This window comes from Malurus melanocephalus, unplaced genomic scaffold (genome assembly GCF_030028575.1).
Source record: "Malurus melanocephalus ecotype Western Australia unplaced genomic scaffold, MMel_1.1 scaffold_173, whole genome shotgun sequence".
NCBI lineage: Eukaryota > Metazoa > Chordata > Aves > Passeriformes > Maluridae > Malurus > Malurus melanocephalus.
The window spans coordinates 1,072,354-1,089,267 of record NW_026623405.1 but is presented as its reverse complement, the minus strand read 5'-3'; the positions used below and the strand labels follow the sequence as shown (position 1 = coordinate 1,089,267).

The 16,914-nt window shown below is 42.0% G+C and overlaps 1 long non-coding RNA gene across 1 annotated transcript in view; it reads right to left on the bottom strand.

Moving 5' to 3' along the window:
- The window catches only part of LOC130577275 (uncharacterized), a 36,086-nt gene that overhangs the window by 17,674 nt on the left and 1,498 nt on the right, over window positions 1-16,914 (bottom strand). The window contains exon 2 of the long non-coding RNA XR_008965750.1: window positions 2,189-2,365. This is a non-coding gene — a long non-coding RNA (uncharacterized LOC130577275). The remainder of the gene's footprint in view (window positions 1-2,188; window positions 2,366-16,914) is intronic.

The following is a 16,914-nucleotide window of genomic DNA, read 5'->3' as shown; positions in this document are numbered from 1 at the left end:
AGATATTTTATAAGATTATTAGAAATCTGATAATGAAACAGCACTTTTTAAACCCCCACTATCATACTGCATTTCCAACACATATATATATATATATATATATATGGGTTCTGAAGTTTAATAGATAGATTATTTTGTTATCTTTTTTTTTAAGGAACAAGAAGAAATGATAAGATTCTTTTCACTGACTTCCACAGGCTTCCATAGATCACCCAAGAGAGCACCACAGAAGAACAGCATTTCAATAATCCCTACTTTGAGTAATAGTTTGAACATAAAAGATTACTGTGCTGAAGGCAGCCAGTGGACATATTTCATACTATCACGGTAGCTTTCTTTCTTATCACTTTATTCTGTGATATCATCTCCCTGGGAAAAAATAAGACTGTATGATATTTCTGTCTCCTGGAGTTGAGAGGAGCAGAACGATTCTATCTGGTTTAATACATGATAGTGCTCTCACATCAGTTTTCCGTGAAAATGTAGAAAATCCAAGGGAAGGATTTCAAGGAAAGCAGCCCACATGCAGTGCTTGTCCTGGGTGTGTTTGGCTTTCCCTTTTTCTTCAGGCTTTCCAGCACTGCCAGAGAGCGCTGGCCTAATTCTATAGTAAGAAAAATCGTAAATCTGCATGAAGTTCATGATGATTAGTTTCTCTTGGAGCTGGGCCAAGGAATAAGCCTTTCTCCAATACAGACTCCCCATGCTGGCTCTGTCAAGAATTCATTTATTAATCCTTTCGATCAAGCCTGGATTAAGCCATCCAGGGGCCCTAATGACATCGAGTAACTCTGTGCCTTGAGGTTCACCCCCCAGGTGAGGAATCTGCAGAGCAGCAAGCTGAGGTTACCCTGAGCAGAGTCCCTGTTCATCTTTCCTGAATCCTCGCACACTTGGGCCAGGTTATCCCAGCTCAGGCATCACCTGTGCCCTTGTGGGGACTCACAGGTTGTGCTGAGTTTGAGGCCAGGACAAACCACACAACCACAGGACTGACTGAGGGGTACAACGTGTTGGAAAGGATAATGGAACCAAAGAGGAGAAGATCAGGTCTAAGAAATCCAGTGGTCAACCTAAGAGTTCTTTTACTCCTACCCTTTTATTCTAGAAGTACAGCCACAAACAGATTTTAGCAGCTACTCAATGTGTAAAAATCTACAGACTTCCCCATGCATAGCATTATTTTTWTATCAAAGGCAATCATACTTTGATTCAGCTTCTACTTCCTATAAGCTGACTTAAAACTCTGTCACTCCATTTCCTAAATGTTCAGCTGAAAATTGCTTTCTTTGGCTTTTAGCCCCTCCGAGTTCCACTGTTTAAATTCTTTGTCTTTCACTTCAAAATCCAGATTTAAAAGTTGATATTCTACTTCAGAAGCAAGATTAAGCTAAAAAAAAACCCTAATTTTTACCTTCTTTTATCTATTTGGCTATTCCATTTCAAGAGAATTAGCTGCTGTAAAAGTCCCACCTGGTCTGACTTGCCTCCAAGGTTAATTCTCCTCTCAAAACCCTCTCCCCCTTCCTGCCACATCCCCCTCTCCAATCCAGGCGAGATTTGTTGCAAACATTTCACAGAGCTCTAGCGTTGTGTGAACTCTTGCAGAATTGTTGTTGTTCCAGGAGTGTCCTGGGGGATTTTCAGAGCTGCTGTGAGACAGTGATATCCCTGGTGGAGCTCTAATAGACTGTCACTGTTTCCAGGGGGAACAATGAAGGTCAGACACGCCGGCTAACCTGTGTTAACACAAAACTTCCTCACTCTGCTCGGGAGCAGCTCTGCAATAACACCGTGCCCAGGTACCCCCGTGTGCCATTTCATACAGATCACATCCAATCAGCCCAAATAATGCAGKTTTTTTGCTCCAGCCCAGTCTCTGGTGAATCCACTCAGCAACCCCACAGGATGTGCTGCTCCAGTGGCTCTGTCAGACAGAGCCAAAGGATGGGCAGGGAGATGCAGGGCAGGAGGAAAGTTCCCTGCTCAGTCTGTCCCAGCTCAGCCCTGAGCCCTGCTGTCACCCTGCAGCACACCCCTGCCACTGGCTGTTTGAGCACTTGCTTTTATAACCTGAGCAACTAACCCCTGTTTATTCATTTTAACTCCTTGTATGCCAAGTCCTCTAAAAAAATTGATTTTTTCATCATGCTACCCCCTTATTTTGGTTTTGGGGTTTGCTTTTTACCTTTTRTTTGGAGTTCTTCCAGAAGAAGAAGGCTGTGCATGTTCACAACACGGCAAAGAACAGTGGAGGAGTTTTGTACTCTCTGCATGCTGAAAGTGAGATTCTGCTGAACAGAACAGCAGAAAATTCAGGGGACACTGACCCAGGAGTCACTGCCATCCTCCTTCACTGAATACTCTGTAAAAGAAAAATGTTTTTCTGACAATGTGTGCATTTCCAGGTGATAACCAACGTTTTATTTTAACACATCTGTAAGCATCTGTTGATATTTCACTTCCCGACGCAAAAAACTGCAGGAGCAAGTGAAAAGCTGGGAAGGAAAGAGGAGATTGAGAAGTTTTAACAGGAAAAACTGCAATTCATAAATATTATGACTACAAGGGAAAATGAGCCACAGCTTGATCACACAACAAGAATAGCAATTAGGAGCAATTGTTGAATTTAGTTTAGGTATGCAGCATACGTAGGTAAATACACTGAATGCTAATGGTTTTATAATAGTCTTATTAATTCACACACATAGTTAATGTTTAAGATAAACTCCCCATCTTTAGAGTAATTTATGCATTCCACTTTTATAGAATTCCAATTGAATGAATATGAACATAATCATTTTGCACAAATGTTCTCTAAGGAGTGTGCAGAGAGTCTGAGGCAATGCTGAGGCTCCCCACAGCTTTATTCATAATGGATCAGTCTATTCATTCCTTATTAATTTAATGGAGTACAACTGAGCAGTCTAGCAGCTTGAGCTTATGAGTGTTTCACAAATGGGGCTTTTTGCCTGTAATCGCTTAATCCTACTGGCTAGGCCTCATAAATTGAATAAAGGAGCGAACTAGGTTTTAATTAAGTCTAAGGAATGAGCTTGTCTGAAAGATACTTCAACCTCTTAAGATCACAGTGCTGAAGTGTGTTTGTCCAGGAGCCTAGCAGGGGCAAGCATCCTGGGCTGCTCAGGTTAGAGACCAGTTGCTTTGATGTAAAGTATTTGTTAATACCTTTTTTTTCCCTTTAATTAAAAATCCGTYCTCCACTGTCAGTACCATCCCAGAGCACAAGTGAGAGAAGTGCAGCAAACCTGACCGGTTCTGGAAAAGAAAGAGGTTTGGGAATCATTCCTTCTAAGTTCATAAAGCAGCTCACACTAGAAAAAAAACCCCACAGATTGACACGAACAAACAGGGAAGAAAACACCRGGCCCTATTATTTTCGAAACGCTCTCCCTTGGGGCTCAGTGCCCCTGGTTAAACACGGCTCAGGCAGATTCCATGAGGAAAAAAATGCAAAACTGTGAGCCAGACCCTCATCCCTTTCAGGGGTCCTGCACTTCTGGGCAGAGGTAGCAAACTGACACCTGTCCCCACGGGTCACCCCATGCCACGATTTGTCTCCTTGGATTTCCAAGCACCAGCTGAGGAGGATGGATTTGGTTCTGACTTCTTGCAACTCTTGACAGGATACATGAACTAAAAATTCTCTCCTTAGAGGCCCAGTCCTGTAAATCTTTTCTAAGGAAAACAGAAAAATTGCRTCTCTTGAAAAATGTATTTGCAGCCAGTTTCTTTTAAAATTCAGCRGCTGGAGAAACTGAATTTTGGACTCTGGTGGGCTGTCTGGAGTACTTGCACTGGATAAAGCAGAGATGCTTGGCATTGAACTTAGTGAACAGCTACAGACTGAAAAGAAAATAAGTACTGAACTCAGAGAAAATATATAGAAAACGTGGTTAAGCAAACACAGAATCCTCATCACATTGTTAATTGTTAAAGTTAATGCATATTTCCTTTTTCATCATCCTGCAAAGGAAAAAGTCACAGCAGGTATAGATATTAAATGTGCATAAGAATTAGTCCTAAAGTGCTAATTTGTGTCTTTCCTTGAAAAACACGTTTACAGTTTCTGTGAACACGTAGCACTGATGACAAGACAGGCACCAGGGCAGGCAATCTCATAGGATCAGCACCCAGGAAAGGGCAGAAAAAGGGCAGAGAAAGGGCCCTCCCGTCCCATTTGTGATCCATGGGATGTTCTGTAACAGTCACAAGTGATTCTGATCCCTTACAAATCTCTGCTGCTCTCTGAGGTGATGTGCAGCAAGCTGGGATCACTCATTTGGAAAAGAGAGGGAACAATTAACAGCCCACAGCGATGGGGTCAGGACAGAGCCCAGATGTTCATAAACGCATTCAAACAAAATCTACTTTGGGAGGGAGGCACAAAAGCCAGGTAASCATTCATACCTCTGTCACATAGCTGTGAAATCATCAGAACACCAATGCCCAATGGTTTTGGAGAGAGGTGACCACCACAGGCTGGTGATCAGCATGGCCAGGCCAATCCCACACTGGTCACTGAGTGTCCATCTGCAATTCACATCAGCAAAAGGCACAGCCAGGTGGGACACCAGGCCTGGCAGGCCAACAGACTTTTTCACATTCCCACAATATGACAGAACACAAAAATAATCAAAGCACAATTTGCATCAGCACCAGTGGTGAAAAATAGGATGCCAGCATTGTCTAGCACAACAGCTGTTCGGCATCTGAATGAAATACTGTATCCACTATTCACCCATCTCATAACATCCTTTTTGTAAGCCTCAGAGGTCACCTAAACACATTTATTGACTTCATTATTTTTATATAGGGAGAAAAAAATGATGGTGCTACAGAGCTGAGCAAATAACTCACAATAAAATCTTTATTCAATATATTTCATCTTTTTTTACTGTTCCTGCAACACAGTGAAATTCTTACATTTAGCCATTATCTAAAAAACACTATCTGAGAATTTCTGCAGTAAATTTTTTTATGCTACAAGATGTTGCTGGAAAGTTCAGAGTGAATGTTTGCCATTACAACTGTGTTTATTATTTAGATAAACCATGCAGCACTGTTTCTTTTTTCCAACTGACTTATATAATTCATAGTACAACACAACTTGTGAATTTTACTGGTAAGGGTACAAGACAAATCCATGAACAGTTGCTTAGAGTGGCTCAGATTCTAGGACTTGTCAATAATTAATTTCATGGGGAGTAAAATTAAAAGTAACTTGAAAGGATCACATCCCAAATGTCCTGTCCAGAGGAAACAGAGACCAGAAAAAGTGATAGCAATGCACAAATCAGAGGTTGATTAGTTGTACATATTCTAAAATAAAACTCCCTGTGGCATTTTATTTGAGAACCTGGATATATTTGGTGGCCTTCTTTATTTTTTTAAAAAAATATTTCATTTCACTGAGCAAACCATTTCACTCATATCCTGAGTGGGAGACAGCCAAATCTCCTCAGATGCTATCAGTTACCCCAGCCCCTTGGCAAAAATCTGGTGACACCTTAGCTGATGAATGTATGAAAGGAGAGAATATAAATAACGTTCCTGAAACTGATACTTTTTGCACGAAAAGTGCAGCCTGTTACACACTCAGGTAAGGTACATTATTAGGATTTTTAGCAACACGGTTCCTGCTGGCAGAGATGGGTACTAATATCACAATATGCAGCTCTGAAAAGCCAATTTGCTCCAGTGAGCTCCTCTTTGGATCTTGTTTTGAAGCAGACCAAGGAGCTGAGACAACCCCGAGCACAGCCATGCACCTCTCATAATGCTCACAGGGATGAGGCTCTTCAAACTGAATGGGGTCTCAAATTTGCCTGAGAATGCTTTGCCTGTTCTTATTGAAACAAATGAAGCAACAAGTGAGGCACATAGCTGATCATGAGGACAAAAATGACTCAAAGCAAGCCCCCCACTGGCTCGCACAGAGGGATGGCTCATTGGCTGTAAGGAGGAACAGCAAAGATGCAAATTGCACTGGGGACAGGAGGATGCTGAGCTCYGTGTGTATGGACAAGTTTCATCCTTTAACTGTGCACGGGGGATCGTTCTGATGTCTGCTCAAAAGGATTTCAGTCACGAGCCCTGTGTAAAAAATGCCTCTTCTATGACGGGGAGATGCAACAACTTCTAAGGCCCTGAATGAAAAGCTAAGTCTTATCCAAACGTCCTCTGGATTTTCATGCATTTCTGACYACATTAAATTTGCATAATGAGCCCAGGAGATCTAAGTGAAGCATCACTTGATTTCTTTAATTGCCAGAAATACACCACAGGAACCAGACTGTGACATGATATTGTGGTAYGAGAATGCCACAAGGAGCTACCACATTCTCAGGGTGGGTTCCTCTGTACCCAACCATGAGCAACTCTATGAACTACAGTCAAGTTCTAAACTTTCTGCCATTAAATATAAAAATACAGGTCTAGCTCTGTTTCCATCTCACGGAGACCCTGCTGCCGCATCATTTCCAAGGTTTTGGTACAAGAGAGAGCTCAAAAACCTGAAAGGGATAAAAACACTTTGATGTAACCTGCATCTGGGAATGGCAGAGAGAAGCTCTGACACAGAGGACATCCACACTCCACAGTGTTTCTATCACTGATACCCAAGTGTTATGACACTGTCAATCTCACTTTCTTTACAATCCCATGCACCTCTTAGCACCACAAGTGATTTTCCAGATGATTGCTTGGCAGAGGTTCAACAGAGGTGCCCATGCACCCATGTTCCTGTTCCAGCGGACGCTCTTCCCACAACAGAACAAAATGGATTTGTCCCTCTAATGAACCCCTCTTGATCTGGCACACGGCAGGGTGTTTTTTCTAGCAGCCACATGTGTCTCTCAGTTTGCCCAGCCAGTGGAACCGCTCCCTTTTGTGGGCAACCTCAAAAGAAYGAAACAAATCGGGGAAGAGACTGAAGTGAAGCACATGGAATATTTTCCTTTCTATCTGGAGAGCCTTTCAGGGAGACTTCAGGGTGACACACAATAAAAACAAGGTTAAAATCCCTRCTTCCATGAAATCAATGGGATTTTTGCCATTGACTTCAGAGTAACAACAATTTCTTTGTGAAATACTTTGAAAAAGGCTGCACCCAGTCCWGTTCAGTACCATTACCCAGCGTATCAGCACTGGCTGCTGCTGATTTGCACCAGCCAGGAATCTGATCCCTGTGCTGCAGAGATTCACCCTCTCTCAGCCCTCATTGTTACTCACCAGCCTGAGCCCGTGCTGCAGATAAATAGTGGRCTTTAATCCCCAGGACTCTCAATCCAATGCCTTTCACCACTGCCAGATTCACATTTTGTTTTGTTTTGTTAATACGAGCTTACAGAAGAACGAAACTGATAAACTTCCTCCTGCTCAGATTGCAGGAGCACAGGATAATATAACAAGTTAAATGAAACATTTGGAAAAATAGAAAGCACTTTAGAAAACATGCGCTGCCTCTTTAACATTTCAAATTTTTCTTTTAACGTAAAATTACAGCATAATATAAGAAAGGAATCCAGCAAGATACTTTATCACAATACTTGGGCAACTTTAACTCATCTCAAGTGTTATTATAAGAAATAGAATTTACTGGTATGGACTTCTATTCAATAGCACTCCTTCCCTTTTTAATGAAATGTCATTATTCCAATACAAATCCTTTCATTCTGCAACCCGCTCCCCCCTTCATCTCACTATATTTCATTTCCTGCAGTTACGTGATATTATTGCCTTTTTTTTCCACAGCTATTGATTTAGGTGTATATGGTTATTACAATGCAAAATAAAACAGTTCCCCCATCCATTCTACCTTGTACCATTGAACATTAACTTAATTTGTTTCAAATCTGCATTTGATTTGGCAAGGAAACCATTTATCTTTATGAAGAAAGCCCTCATAAAGTAGGGACTTCAGGAGATCACTGCTTTAAAAATTTAATAGCCTTGTGTCTTATACACTAGAAAAATGAATTAAACCTTCAAATATTATATGTCTCAATGTAACCTTTTTGCATTTCATACTATGTTTAATTCATTATATCCCAGGAAAAAAAAAAATTAGATAAAACCTCACTAGATTTAGGACGGTAGTTGGTTCTCAGTTTTGTTTTGACTTGGGCTGGGTATTTCACATTCTAGGACTAAAAGTCTTTCACTAGAGCATTAGCAGCTGGATGTAGCTGATGTTCTTAGGAAGGAGTTGGTTGGTTTGTATCTAATTTTCTTGATTTRGTTCTCAGCACTGATAAGAATTATTAAGTTCTGAAGCCACCAGAAACATTTTTAAGGATGATTTTTGTGGCACAAGCAGAGGACAAGCTTTCAGAGTTTAATGCAATCACAAATCAAAATATTTCAAGTATTATCACTGCAAATGGAATATTTGGACTGCAGTGCAGCATTTGAGGACTTTTGCATGACTGGTGAATAAATAAGGTAGGAAGYAGAAATATCTGTGACTGTAATGGAAAAGTTCTGGTTTAGAGAAACAGTCACTGTAAAATGAGGTTGATGAACAACACAAGCAACCAAGGGAAAAAATCACTTTAGCTGAGCTGAGAACGCTTTAGGTGCTCAAGCCCATATTTCTTGGAAAAAAAAAAAATGAATATTTCTCATTTTACATTATTGTAGTCATCCTGGACATCTTCTACATGGTRTTTCTCCTTTCTTCAGTTTGTTTTTTCTACTCTGACCAACAAGAGTTGTGTGACTTTGATGGATTCATTAACAATTCATTTTTCATCATGCCTGAACACACCAAAATCAACCTGGACACCTTTCAGGGCCTGAAGTCATTGACATCTCTGTGGTGCCAGAGGGAAGATAAATGTCCCCTGAACATACACACTTGCTGACCACCTACACTGAGACTCCTGAGGCAAARCTCCAGAACTGGAGACTCCAAACCKCTGAACTCCAACCTTCAGATTTGASCAAACCCTGGCACAGCTCCTCCCACACTCCATCCCTGTGTGAATTTGGAATTCACCCAGGATCATGAGCTTTGAACCCAGGAGTCAGGACAGCAACAATCCTTGTATTCCCTGTTCTTCTCTCCCAACTCTTCTGCCCACTCATGCACCTCTTCTGTGACTTMTTTGGTCAGAACAAGCTTAGCCAAAAAAAACCAAAAAATTCCATTTGGTGAAGTGGATTCTAGGGAAGGTCAGCTTCCCAAACACAGCTGACTGGAAGAGCAGACATGAGGCAGATTGTGAAGACAGAAACCTCACATGGCTTGGTCTGGCTGAGTCTGGCAGGAAGATTAAGCCTAAGTTAGCAAACCAGAAACACATAAACAAGCTGAAGTATAGAACTAGAAATCATAAAACTGAGTACAGATCAGATCACTCACTCAGATGAAGAGCTATAAAGGTAAAAACACCCAATTTTAGGGGTGACCTTCATAAATTTTAAGCTGACCTTCATAAATTGGGATGAAAGGCACAAACTTAGTATGGCACACAACGTATAAATGTTGTATTGTCTTGCTGTGGGCAATATTACCAATTAATTGGTTTTATGGTAGGACTCTCAGTATTGAAAAAAATCACAATCAAATGATCCCTGAAATKAGGAGTTTTAAGCAGAGAGGCATCAGGAAAGAACCACCAAAAACTTATGCAGAAGAAAAAGCATTTTAGAGGATCCCTAAAAGAGGACAACCARGTGAAGAGAAGGGGGCAATAAAACAGTCAGAAGTTGTGCAAATAGGGAAAGTAGGAATCTCATAATGTTCAAATCAAAAATAAATTCCCCATCAGAACCACTTCCATCAGCCTGCAACGCTGTATTCTCTGGTACACCTAAGTTTTATTGATTTTATAACTACAAAGAAAACAGCAGACACCAGAAATACATTGCACAGGTTCTCATTACAAATCTCCCTGTCTGTATCTTAGAACATYCTTAAGCTGCATTTAGCAAGCAACCTGGAGAGCGCTGATATACTGTGTACACATATTAGAGACATGACTGTATTTGCCTATTTCTTCCCAGTAGGTAACAACAGGCTGTTTTCATTGGATGATCTCCAGAAATGAAATCAGAGCACAGCATTGTGATTACTCAGCTCRTACAATGAATTCCCAGTTTCAGTAAGAATAAGTAACATTCTAATTTAGAGTTGATATTTGACACTGCATACGAGGGGAGGAGTCTACTTTCCATTTTCTCCTTAGACAACAGCAGTAAACTGCAAAACTCCCTGCTAAAATGCATGATCTTTGGAGAATGCTAATTGACCTACTAAAGTTGGCTTATTTTATTTGGYGAAATTTGCTTATCACAGGCCTCTAGGTGCTCTACATAAACAATATAAATGAAAATAATGAATAGACCAAATACCTAAGTGACAATGGGGACCACATCAATAGCTGTCTGCCCAACAGGATTCGGCTCAAAAGAAACTGCATTAGAGCATCTGATGATTTCAGAAGATGAACTTTCCCCCCTTCTGAGGTTTGTTTTATTTCTGAGCACAGGGGGATTTGTTAGTTTGAGGCAGATCAGGTATTTCCGCCCCTCTCAGGCTGCAGAGCGCAGCAGTTCCGTGGATGTGGGCACGTGCAGGAGGAATGCCATCCCTGGCTGTGCAGAGGGAATATCAGGGAGGGCAGGATCCTGGGGAGARGGGAACAACACACTCCCAACACTGCCAGGGTGGATTTCTCCAGTCTGAGGCTCCAAACAGAGCAAAGCTCTTCAGCTCACAGGGAATCTGGTGATTCCCTGCAGGCCTGAGGACAGGCACAACAGCAGCAAAGGTTATCTCTGATTTTATGCACTTTCCAGAGCAGAGAATTTCTCTTGAGATAACCTCAATTATATTTTTGTTGTTGCTGCTATTTCTGTGCATTCAGTCCAGGGAGATTTCTAAACAGGATGAAAGGAGCACATCATCTTCTCATGGAAAGGCTCATCCAGCAGAGCTGTTCTTCTCATGGAAAGGCTCATCCAGCAGAGCTGTTCTTCTCATGGAAAGACTCACCCAGCAGCTCTTTTCTTCTCATGGAAAGGCTCATCCAGCAGCAATATTCTCACTAGGTCAACCAAGTCAGAAATAAATTACGTATATAGGAACATGGGCAGGATCTGAGAGCAAATCAGTCACCACAATGTTTGAGGGATAGAAACCGTGAAACTGCAAATTTAATATTGAAATAACCAGACTAACTTAGGCTAGGTAGCCACCAAAATGAAGTTCAGCACTGCTTCATTCACCAGCAGCTCAGGGAGCCTCTCTGCTCACTCTGATCTTGCCAGGTCCAGGCTGATGGTGAGCTGCAGACTCAGGCAGTTCTGCAGCCCCCCTGTCCAGCAAGAGCAGCTCTGAAATGCCAACAGAGGACACCCCAACCTCCACTTTGGACAGCAGGATCCCAGGCAGGAGCAAACACTGCCTGCCAAACACGAGTGTCCCACTGAGAGCACCCCAGCTGGGACATCAGCCTGTCAGCTGCAACGTCTCTGTCACTCCATTCACAATTCCCACAGCTATGCAACTCAGCTCCCTTAAAACCTAAGTGCATCTGCTGATTCCCAGGCCAGTGAAAGCAAATCAAACAATACTACCTGTTCTTTATAGATTTCATACCCCTTCAGATCAGGTACATAGAGTCAGAGACATTCCTCCTCTTCACGGATTTCAAAGTTTGGATGGGAAGAAGCCTCATTCAATCTCCTGCTAATACAATATGAAACACTCTTCACAGCTGTAATTTCCTGTAGCATCTAAAATGTTTCCTGTTAATATTTTCCATGTTGTTGCTGTTTTTATGAAAAAAATCCCCTAAATATTAACATTTTCAGATGGCAGAATAGAAAAAGCTAATATAACTGCTAGAGACACAGCATACAAATCCAGAAATAGATCTAAAGGCAGATTTCTCAGCACTCCCTAAATTCTGGCACAGAGAATAGACCAAAACTCCAGTCCAACCTTCTGCTTTTCCTCACCCAGTACTCAAATGTTGTAATTTGACCTCGATTCCAGCCAAAAGACAAACCTCATTTCTGTAGCATAACACAGATCATGAACCTTTGTTTTATCATTGTGTCCATGCTGATTCCTCCATTCTCCCATTTCCATGGCAAATATTAATCCAACCTTTCTTGATAATGTTTGGAGGAGAAAGCTTAGCCTCCTATGCCGGGAGGTAAATTATAAATACTCACTATAGTTACTCTGTGCTCTTGCTGTTGAAAGATTTTAGCTCAATGGGAGGTTTGAGCGAGACAGGGAACAATAAACACAATGAAGCTACAAAGTAGCAAAAACTAAACTAAACTATCAAACAGCAAAAAAAAAAAAAAAGCCTTGTGTTTTAGTCTTAGAGTGGCATCCAGCTACCCCCAAAAATTCCATTTTAAAAGATTTAATGACAGCCCATTTTGTGAGCACCTAAAGGACAAGGGTTGCCACAAAAAGGACCAGGACTGTGTCCATCATTTGCTGGGAACTTTATTGCCCCAAGAAAACAAGAACATGCCTGGCCCTTGCAGACAGTAGGGCCAGACCCAGTGAACAACTCCCATCATTATTTTGCTGTTTTTTGTCCATGCTGCCCGGAGGGCTGAGCCAGCTTTGCAGGGTTTGGCTCCCCTGGTTTGGTCCCAGCCCAATTACTCAGCAAAAACCAGYGAGCTGGAGGCTCATCTGGGAATGGGAACTCAGGGACCGCCAGCCCTGCCAGTGAAGCTGGGTCACTGATACCCAGTGTACATCCATCCGTGTGTCTGTCTGTCTGTCTGACCATCTGGCACAGGATTTATGCAGTGGATCCTTTAGCTAAGCAAGAAAAATACCAAATGGGACATATTTGATGATGATGTGCAAGCTTGTGCAATTAGTTGCTGAGTTGAGTGTGCAGATTAACATTTGTTCATGTATTAACCTGCTCTTGACCAAATTTTCAGTAATGATCTCTACAGCTCGGGGATGTGATTTGTGTCAACACAGACCACAGATAATGGCAATCAAATGTCCTGTGAGTGCCCATAAATGTGGCAAAGATCAAACATGGGATCAAGGAGTACCTTCTGGGAGTGTACTTGTTCTGGCTAGGCACTCATTCCAATGGAGAAAATAGTGAATTTCTTGAGATTCTTTATAGCCACAGCAGTAAAAGACAAGCAGACTACACTGAAGATACAAATATACCTCTAGTTTCAGAAAAGCTTGCAAATTGCTCTAGTTTGTGGCTTATATTAACACTGGAAAATATCTCGCTCTTCCCAGAGAGCATTTGGGACGTGCTCAGTTAAATGTTATATGCAGCTTCTGAAGAATTTTGTTACATTTATCATTTCCAATAAGAAACTTTACTKCACTGAGAAAATGCATGCAATTTCAGCTTTGTCATAAATCAGTCTGTAAAATTTCTGGCCAGGTTTGTGCTAAAAAGTGAAAAGAGTGGTCATCCCGTGCCAGGAATGTCAGGGCTGSCATTCCTGTTCCAACAGGAACAAACTGTGACCCTCTGGGTCACTCTGAATTGCACTGTCCTGTACACAGAGGTTAATTAAATCAGTGAGATGATATGTGGGATAAAAGTGAGCCCTTCCAGACTCTTTATTTGCCCACCTTTTCCCCCTGGAGRGCTGCAGGCTAAGGCAGAGCAGAGCCCAGGGTATTTGTGGATTAGTCCTGTACGGTGCCACCACCGGGTTTTTCGAATTCCTGCTCGCACACCTCGCCAGTTGTATCCCTTCACATTGGGATTATTTAGATGCAAATCCACAGCACGTGGCAAATTCCCCCTCTCTCAGAACGCAATCGATTTCAAACTCATGCAAAGGAAAGCCTGAGTGCTCTGAGCCTTCGCAAGTGTCCATGACATGAAAGACTCTAAGTGACTGTAAGCTATTTTCCTTGCTGTCAAGCTGCCAGAYGATTTTCTTGCCATTAGCACATGCCTATACAGGCCAAACTAATGCTTGCCTTTTTGGACATATGTGAGGAAATAAATGTAATTACAAGCAAGATGTAATCGCAATTGCTTTACTATTAAAGCTGCTGTATGCTCTCACGGTTTAGTTAACAATACACGCGGAAAAGGGGAATTGCTTGATGTTCTCAGGGAAAGGGAAAAGAGGGGGGAAAAGATAAATATGGTCTCTTTCATTTATATCTGTGAAAACACAACATTTAAATGCAGAATTTGACTTTCCAAATATCACACCAAAAACCTTTTAACAAAAACAGCAGGGAGAGAAAGCTCTTTAAACCATGATATTCCATGAAGGATTATGAAAATAGAGGTCATTGCAAGAAAGAGAATTGCAAATACAACTTGAAAAGCTTCTCACATTTGTAAATACATCGAGGAGAATTTATTCCTCTCTGGTTTTGCTACCAAAGGATATTTACAGGTTCCCAGGGAAAAAGGAAGAAAAAAAAAATGACATCAAATTTGATATACTCTGTGTGGTGCAACATGCTGATGTGTAGTAGTAACACTCAACTGAGCTTCAAAGGAAATGAGTTTTCTAGGCTGGAGTTACACATTTGTGGCCTGATCCTGACAACACACCGAGCATTTCCTGAGAGCTTCCGTGTGCCCTCAGCTCTCACCGAATTCAGAGGCAGCTTTTGATTTCTTTTGGTGCTGGATTATGATCAGAAGTAATGAGACAAAAACGTGGTGTGCTTCAAAGCAAGAGCTGAAGATCATCTTCTYACTGAGTCCATCACGCCGGGCCCTGTCCCTCGTTAGGGCTCCAGAATGTGGAAATAATAACAATTAGGAGCTTTATAACCAAGTGGCTCTTGGTCTGTGTGTTCAGACAGCCCCAGACTCGCACAATGACATTTCTTACGCACCCAGCACAAGAACCAAACACATTTATGACCAAGCATGGGTGCTTTGGCACACTGCTGACACACAAGTGGCCCAGCACATTCCCAAGCTTTGACTGACAGCTGTCATTAGCAGTGCCCTGCAACAGCAAGGTCTGTTTTTCAGCAAACCCCAAGTACCAACAATCTTAAAATTACAGCTCTTTAAYGCACAGGCTCTCCTATTTCCAGGCAACTAAGCCCACTGCCCCGTGTGGAGGACGTGCAGGCAGCCCCTKCAGACGCCAGCCACGGGAGGTGCTAATTTGTGACAGACGCAGCCAGCAGGTYGTGTTCTCCTTCCATTGCTGATGAATGACTCCCACAAATCCTGAAGCTCASTTCAGGTGGTATGTGCACTCTCAGATGACCAAGGCATAAAACCCCTGACTTGAACTAGATTATCTGAAATTTCAGATATTTCTAAACTTGCACGGTGAAAATAAACTGGAATGAAGTGACGTGCAGCAGAACCAGCCTGCCCTCCCCAAACCTTCTGTGGCTCTGGAGAAGATCACTCTGGAGTCAGTGACACTGTACAGCTGGTTGTTATCCCCACTGAAACCATTGCTCATCTCTGCAAAAGGCCACATCCAGGTCTGTCTTTGCTGCTCCAGCTACACGGTTTTGCTTGAACTTGGCAGGTACTTTACAGCTGCAAGGTGAAACTGAGGACTGGAATCAACAGCAAAGCTCTCACAAGTTTTAGCAGAACTAGGATTTCACATTATGATTTCCTTCTGTACGAAAAAAAAATCAAGGGGGGGATGGAGCTCAACTTCTCGCTGCCCAAACATCTGATACCAATAATACTTCTTTTACTCTGTCCAAAACTATATTTAAATTGCATTTCTGGCAGGTTTTGAGATGTGTGATATAGATCTCCTGCTATCACATCAGATGTAGTTTCCTTCAGAACTGTTGAACCAGATGTAAAATGTGAGAGATGTAAAAAGTAAAATAAAAACCCTGCTCAGAGTAAAGTGTTTCTGACATGTGGCTATTATAAATGGGGTTTTAGATGTATATCTCCTCTCCAGCCATTTAAGAAGGTACACAGTACCGTAACTCTATTGGAGCTGATTAGTGCCAGCTACTTGTGATCAGTAGGAATTTAAAAACCAAGGGCTGCCAAACACTAACAATTTATAAACTGTATGCCAGCAATGTGCTGCAACCGAATATTCTGTAGTGCACTTAATTTCAAAGTAGAGCCATATTTAGAACACTGGGGGGCAGGGAGAGAGAAGCTAATATATCACGCCAGTATTTGATTTTCAGCACTTAGAACTATACATGTTCTGTTCTTTACTGACAAAGAGAACCAGAGGCAAGGAGAGAAAGGAATTCTTGCCAGGTTGTCAAGCAGTTGCACCGACAACAGGTAGAGCTGTGAAGTAATTCCCCCCTTTTCAAGCATCAAATTGTCCTTTACAAATCTCAGCTGCAAATGTGTGTAGGTGAGGATCTGAGTTACAAAAGAAGAGAGAGGAACGAGTGCTCTGGCAGCAAAGGTGAGCCACAGCAGGGGTGACACTGGGCAGAAACAKCTGCACATTCACATCCTGACTGTCCCCACTCCCCACAGACCCAACCATCACCTCATGGCATTCAGCACTGCCCGAGGAGCAAAGGAATTTAACCAACTGTCTGCTCTCAAGAGAGAAGGGCAATGATTCTCCTGTCACTACTTTTATCTCTTTGAGACCCCTTGTTAGTTCAAAAAAAAATCACTCCTGATTTATCGCACTGAGAGGGGTGTTAGTCCTAGCCTATTTCATCACACGACCACAAGTCCTCCAAAAAGCAGAGCTTCCTGTCTCCCAGGGACCTGAATTTTTCCCTCCCTAGTGACTGTGTGACTATTAACATCCCAAAGATGCTGCACAGTGCCTTCAGTTACATACTGCACMTTGGACCACTCTAAAATTTAATGTAACTGTGTCCTGGGGCAAAATCAAGAGGAAAAAGAAGTAGGGAGAAAAAGCCATAAAGTCAGTGCATCCAATCATCAGGAATCAAAAACAAGCATTCTGAGGAAA